Here is a 7,704-nt window from a genome sequence, read left to right as displayed (position 1 = left end):
AGAACATGTGGGAAGCATTTGTATCTCTCTATCTTTGTCTAGGCCTTATTTTCCAGCCCAGGGTATTCTTTGCCTTTCCCTACCTTACAAGTAGGGCTGTGCAGCCAGAAACATAGGACTGACAGAGTGGAGGCTGGAGCAAAGGGAAAACAAAGCAGTCATGCAGGCAGAGCTTCTCACTAGACCAGCTGGCTGGGGTGAAATCACAGACAGGTGGGCTTCTAAGCATGGAAGAAGAGCAGCCAGGATGCTGCTGGGTTTGAGGCTGACGCTTACAGCAGGAACTGTTGGATGCCGACCCAACATCCCGTTCCACCTTCTTCCTTGCTAGCCAAGCTCTGATTTCACTCGTGTCCAGCCCTCTCCCAGTAATTCATGGAGACTGACCAGAGGTAACCCTTGATGATGGACTCATTTCCTTTGCCAGCACCTGGCTTCAAAGTATATGACCTCATTCTGGCCAATGAGAGATGTGGATAATCTTCCCAAATTCTCAAAGTTCTTTGTAGAGGAACCACAGGACCTCGACATGGAAAAGCCATGAGTTGGAAGAGGCCATTAGGGAGCTTGTCTGCCAGCTGCATTTGCATAGCACTTGATAGAACATGGAGAAAAATGTCAAATGAGCATTTGTCAAAACTGTAAAGAGGCAGTAGCCCATAGAGTAGGGGGCGGGGGCAGACACTGATCCTCACAAATTGCATTGGCCGTGCCCTTACCTCTACTGTCCTACAGTCAGTCTCCTTCCCTGGACCTACTGTGTCCACCAGCGCAGGCTTCCTGGGGTGGAGGGTACCGCTGTCATCTAGCAGCAGATAGGGGTCCAGCCAGATTGCTTCCTGTGATTCCACGGCAGTAACAGGCTTTACCCCAGAACTGAGTCCTAAAAGTAGAACATGGACTAGTGTCGTGGTAACAACAGTCCATCACTGAAACAATACCAGGGGCAGAGAGAAAAGAATTTCAGTTCTGAGTATCACAAAGGGCAGACCAAGCTTGTACCCAGGGCATCAGGAAACCAGAGGCAGCCAGAGAGATGGACAAGGAGGCAGAGCTTTAGAAAAGAATTTCATATTTCTAAAAGAAAAAAAAAAGGCACTGAAATAATTAATCATGACCCAAAAAATCAGAATTCCTTGGCCCTTCGTATTACAGTTGACCCTTGAACAACATAATTTGAACTGAGCATACACACATATGCGTTGCTTGCATAACATGGGGTTCTTTCAATAAAGACAGTTCAGTAAATCTATCTTCTCTTCCTTATGATCTTCTGGATAACATTGTCTTTTCTCTTATTTTATTGTAAGAAAACAGTAGGTAATACATAGAGCATGCAAAATATGTGTTAATCTACTGTTTATGTTATCAGTAAGGCTTCTAGATCAGTAGCAGGGCGTGGAAGTAGTCAAGATTTTGGGGAGTCAAAAGTTACACATGGACTTTCAACTGCATGGGACGGGCATCAGCACCACTAACCCTCACAGTGTTCAAGGCTCAACTATAGCTTGCTAGGGCTCCTGAAGCCAAGGACCATAAATGGGGTGGTTTAGATCAATATAAACTTATTCTCTCCCAGTTCTGGAGGTCAGAAGTGAGAAATTAGGTGGGGCCATGCTGGCTCTGAAGTCTGCAGGGGTGATTCCTTCCCTGCTTCTTTCAGCTTCTGGTGTCTTGCCAGCAATCTTGGCTTTTCCCTGGCTCACAGCTTTAGCACTTCACTCTCTGCCTCTATCATCACATGCCAATCCCCTCACGTGTGCGCACCTCATCTCTTCTTCATATGAAGACACCAGCCATTTTGGATTGTGTCCTTATCTTAATTTAACTAATTACATTTATAACAACCCTATTTTCAAATGAGGTCACATTCTAAGGCACCAGGAGTTAGGATTTCAATGTAACATTTCAGAACACACATTTCAACCCCTAACACTTAAATTTATATTTCATTTCATCTGCTTTGTCTTTTGCATTACACACACACAAGGCACTGGTGGACGCCATACTCTCCAGAGCTTAGGGCTTCCAAAGGTCTTGATATGGCCTTGGACTTCATAGAGACAATAGCATAATGATGGTTATGAGGCTCTGAGCATCCTAGGCATGCTTTTCTTCCCTCTTGCTTGCAAAAGCATTGATCACCATCCACCAACCCCCTTCTCTGAGGCAAAGGGCAGCAGTCAGTCTCCCATTTCTTCCAGGGTTTGGATCTATCGATTATTCCCACATTAGATTTCAAACTCTTTCTTGTCAACAAGTTCTTATACAGAATCCCCAAATATGAAACAGATGTCCTTTTTCAAGTGTAAATATATTTTATACATTCATATTTGAGACATTTATTCATCTTGAGTAACAAGGAGGAAAAGGTTATTGATTTTGGTTAATATATAAGCATGGAGTTGAGGGTTAGGCAGCTGTGGATTTATCACAAATGATGAAGCTTAAGCTTAAGGACCTTTTGTTTGCAGAAGCTTGGGAGGGATCCAAGCACTGTGTTCTCATAACCAAGTGTCTGTGAAGTTTAGAGGAAAATAACTTTAGTGCAATTTGTCAAGGCTGCTGCCTCTTCCCATACCGTCTCTCCTTCCATCACATTTCCACCTTTGTCAGGTGGTGTTTGAGTGGCCATACCTTATGGGGACATTGAACTGGGCATAATTTTTAGTTTAGGCTTAATGGAATATATTGTGTGGTTCATAGTCACTTGTATGTACAATCAAATTACTCATAATTCCAGGTAGGAATTAGCTTTTTGACCACTGTGCCAACTAACGTGGGTTGTGACACAAAGGTTCATGTTCGGAAGTCATATTGCAATTAGAACATTGTCCTACTAGCTGGCACCAAAAATACATGGACACTGGTGGGGAAATGACAGGTGCAGCCAGAAGTTCACCTGAGGCGTATTATTTCAATAATCAGAAGCACAAAATTCTAAGTAGAAAATTCAGTCCTCATCAGTGCCCAAGCAGAATGGAATTCTTTCCAGTATGGGATGCACTTAATAGTGAAGTGTAGATGGGGCTCCTGGGTGGTTCAGTCAGTTAAGTGACCAACTCCTGATTTTGGTTCAGGTCATGATCTCAGGGTGTGGGATTGAGCCCTGAGTCAAGATGGGGCTCTGCACTCAGCAGGGAGTCAGCTTAGGATTCTCTCTCTCCTTCTTCCTCTGCCCCTTTCCCACCTCCCCCTCTAAAATCAATCAATCAATCTTTTTTTTAATAATGAAGTATAGACAATTGTAAACACATGATACATTTTGCTTTCTTTTTGAATAAAAACAGTGTTGATCAGAATCCCTGTGTTTGTAGGACAAAAGCCTATAGCAGAACTGTGAACAGAGAATATGTCTGGATATGAAGTCACATGTATTTTAACGTGTCCCAACTACCAATAACAAGAAGTTAAAAATTCCAGTCAACCATGCTAGAGTAAAGACTACATTTCCATTCTCTATATAAAAGATATTACAAAATTATTTCATATAATCAAATGTATGCAGCCAACAAATGTAGTAAGAAAGATTATAGACATGATTCAGGCAATTCATTAATGAAAATACCAAGCTTTAAAATTTTGTTCAGAGCAGGTATCAGCTCTTTTAAATTTGTGAATTGTCATTTATTTTATCATTTGTAAAAAATATTTACTTTTAACCTAATTTTTCTTGGGAGATAATTTTCCATGAGTCTCTTGTGCTTCCGCACATCTTGCAAACAGGGGCACTGACGATTTATGTTTCTGACGATCTTTCCTGGGATGCTTGTAGAGCAAATGACCTTGGAAGAATGAGATCCCAACTCTCTTCAAAACAGAGGGAGGATTTATCTGCTGACCAGTGTAGTAAAAACAATGACTCCCTCCTGGCAAAGGTTGGGCAGGTTTGCTTGCAGCCCTGTTAAAGACTGGGGCTCCCAGCTATCATGCAAACCCCACCCTGTGTAGCATCCACCTGGACACAGTCCCACAGCAGCTGTGGGACTTGGGGACAAAGGGAACTGAGGTGAATATGATGCCCATATTTCTCGCTGCGCTGGAAGCAATAAAGTGATAAGGTCAACTAATAAAATATGACCTGCTGTTGGTGGGAATGTAAATGGATGTGGCCACTTTGGAAAACAGTATGGAGGTTCTTCAAAAAATTGAAAATGGAACTACCATCTGGTCCAGTTCCATTTTTGGGTGGTCCAATTCCACTTCTAGGTATTTGTCCAAAAAAAGAAAGTCACTGTCTCTCTCTTTTATTTTTTAAGATTTATTTATTTATTCATGAGAGACCAGAGAGAGGCAGAGACACAGGCAGAGGGAGAAGCAGGCTCTGTGCAGGAAGCCCTATGTGGGACACGATCCCCGATCCTGGGATCACACCCCGAGCGGAAGGTAGACGTTCAGCCACTGAACCACCCAGGCGTCCCAGAAAAATCACTATCTCAAAAAGACATCTGCACCCTGTGTTCATTGCAGCATGGTTTATAATAGCCAAGACATAGAAACAAGCGAAGTGTCCATCAACGGATGAATGGATAGGGAAACGTGATAAATGCACATACACACAATGGAATATAATTCAGCTTTTAAAAAGAAGGAAATTCTTGAGACGCCTGGCTAGCTCAGTGGCCAGCAGCATGGAGACTGTAGTTAAAAACACTGTGTTGTATATTTGAAAGCTGCTGGAAAATTAAAAAAAAAAAAAAAAAAAAACCACCACACACACACACACACACACACACACACACAAATTTTAAGTCTGTGAATTGATGGATGTTAACTAAACTTGTTGCATTGATCATTTCACAATATATGCAAGTACTCAATCATTCTGTTTTACACTTTGGATTAAAACAATGTTATATGTCAGTTACATCTCAGTAAAACCTGGGGTGTCTTAGCAGGAGCAAGATTAGACTTGCTTGCCTCTCCAGGGTCCATGCCTTTAACCCAGAGCCTCCTGTCCTCTGCCACCTGTGAAACTGTGGTGAGCTAACTTGTTAGCTTGCAAGTTGTGTAACATCTCAGACCCTAAGCAGTTCTTGATGGTTTTGCATTTGTAATTTTGAAATTTTTTCTTTCCTTAAAAAGTGACCCCCCCAAAAAATAAAAATAAATAAATAATAAATAATAAATAAATAAATAAATAAATAAATAAAGTGACCCCAAAATTGTCAAGCCTCACAAAACCTGGATCCACTCTGAGTTTTAGATGATGCTTTTTTATATCAGTCTCTGTGTCCAACAATGTTACCTTGGCTTCCAGTTTGGGGAAATATATTGAATTTGATATTCTTCTCGAGCTACTCCCACCTGTTGCCTTTCCTTCATAGCTAGGACACCGCCCAGTTCCAAATAGGAGGACCGTGAAACACTTGTGTGTTGTGATCAGTTGTCAGGCACATCACAGGTAATTTGTGACTGATCAAGTACATTCTTTAAAAAAAGATTAGGACTGATTCAAGCTTACTGTATAATGTCATGCGTAAGCACACATTTCCCACACTTGTTAGGATTCTTTCAGCTACAAATATGAAAAAAACTAACTCAAAAGATTTAAACAACAAGGGAATCTATTCTCTTGCATGGTGAGATGTCCCTAGATGGGGCGGGGGTGGGGTTGTCTCTATTGTTGGTTAATTCAGTGTCTTCACAATCACATCTAGGATTTTTTTTTTTCTGTCCACTCTACCATCTACAACTTGTCAACTAGCTGTCCTCAAGATAGCAAGATAGCAGAAACTCCTATAAACATTACATTTTTCACACAAAAGGTCAAAGAAGAAGAAGGTCTCTCTCTTCCTTGGGCCTGTTTTTTTTGTTTGTTTGTTGTTTTTCCTCTCTAGGGTCTTTTTCAAAGAGCTTCAAACCTTTTACCAGAATCTCTGTCCTCCCAAGGATTTCCCTGCATGTCTCATTGACCAGACTTTGGTCATATGCCATCTTCTGAGCCACTTATTGGCAAGAATAGAATCTGAGTGATTGACTGAGACAAAACAACATTCTCCTCCTGGTTCTGACGCTTGGGCGAGCTTTACCTGAACCACATGACTTCACAGAGCAGCGTGAGCATCTGGACAAGACTCAAGAGTTCTGTTAGCAAAGAATGATGCAATCTGACTCCCACCCTCATTATAATGAATGCTTTTTCGGTACAGACAGTACTTTCTTTGCAGGCTCCGATAAACAGAAATTTCAGTTACCACAATTTAGTTAAATAACACCATTTCCCCAACCGGTTAAAATTTCCCTTATCCCAGTATATTAACTATGAGTAATTGCAGGGAGCACAAACTTCACAGCTAGCTCTTCCGCCCACAGATCACTACAAAAATACCAGGTATGCATTGTAATCAGTGACCAACATGCCCCTCACGGGACACGTTGAAGAACAGGATGGACTCCCACCAAAGTCTGGTATGTATGTCAAGACTGATGACGCCATGTGTATGTGAACAGGGATGTGCTTGCTTACTGTCATTGCTAAATGGCAAGAGAGATTACTACTCTCATTCCTATAGAAGAGGAAAGGAATCAACAGTTGAGAGTGGTTCCTTGCTTGTAAATGATGGATGGAGCTGTGTTTAAAATTATAGAGATCCAATCATATTTTAAATATTTTAAGAACTAGCAAAAAAAAAAAAAAGGAAAAACTATTGTGATTGCTTTTGGAAAGTTAAGGACTCCTGTACAAATGTAAACTTCCAATTAATTTGTGGGCAGTACAAGATTTTTACAAAACAGGTTTGTAGAGTAACATCCACATGTACTATGCATTACCAAACCCAGTTCTAAATAAAGCTGAAATTCGGTGGATTACGTGATCATTCTCAGCAAATGTGCCAGCTCCTATCATATTTAGAACCCTGTGTTCTGAGGTGCTCAAATTCACACTGAGGAATTTGCTAAACAAATCCCTGGCGAGGAATCACAGCAGTGATTTTCTGTATCCTTAAATCCTTTCAACTAGAAGAGGCAAAACACGTGCCTGAGTCCACAACTCCTAAATTCTTGGAGTGTCAGTCTTGGAGTTTCTCACTACTGTTGGAGCTTTAACTCACTCGCTCACCCAGAGCAGCCTGCCATTAATTTATATTAAAGGGAAACGGAATAGAAACTTCTGTACTCTGAATGGGGCAGAAGCCAGGGCTAGAAACAAGTGATTTCGTGTGTTCCTAGGAAGACAGGCCGGGGAGGCAGAAAGGAGGCTACCTCCCCGGGGAGCAGGTGCGGGCGTCGCCTGATTGGGTCTGAACAGGCGCCCCCGGGGGCAGGGTGTGACGGAGAAGGCCTGGCTCGGGGCCTGCGACCGTCCCAGCAACATTTTGAGTTTGCAACAGTGAGTTGCGAGATTGTGATCTTGAGCGATGATGTAACAGGTTTGGGGGAGCGATGGGTCATACACTGTAGTGGTGCTTGGGGGCTGCGCTTAGTGAAAGAGGGCAAAAGAGGAGTGAAGAAGGAAAAGGCGGGAGGGTGAAGAGGGAAGAGAAGTTACAGGAGCCGACAGAAAGAAAACACGGGGAAGAGGGGCCCACGGAGCGGCGGCAAGAGGGCAAGGACGAGGTGGGTGCACAGACGCGGGCGCTGCGGGCCGGGAGCGCCGGGCGCGCGGTCCTCCCGCCGGCAGGGGGCGCGCGAGCACCGGCCGCCCGCCCCGCGCGCCTCCCGCGGCCCCGCCCGCCCCGCCCGCCCCGCGCCTGCGCTTCC

The sequence above is a fragment of the Vulpes vulpes genome, chromosome 13 (assembly GCF_048418805.1).
Source record: "Vulpes vulpes isolate BD-2025 chromosome 13, VulVul3, whole genome shotgun sequence".
Classification (NCBI taxonomy): domain Eukaryota; kingdom Metazoa; phylum Chordata; class Mammalia; order Carnivora; family Canidae; genus Vulpes; species Vulpes vulpes.
The sequence above is the reverse complement of the archived record's forward strand: the minus strand, read 5'-3'. Positions refer to the sequence as shown.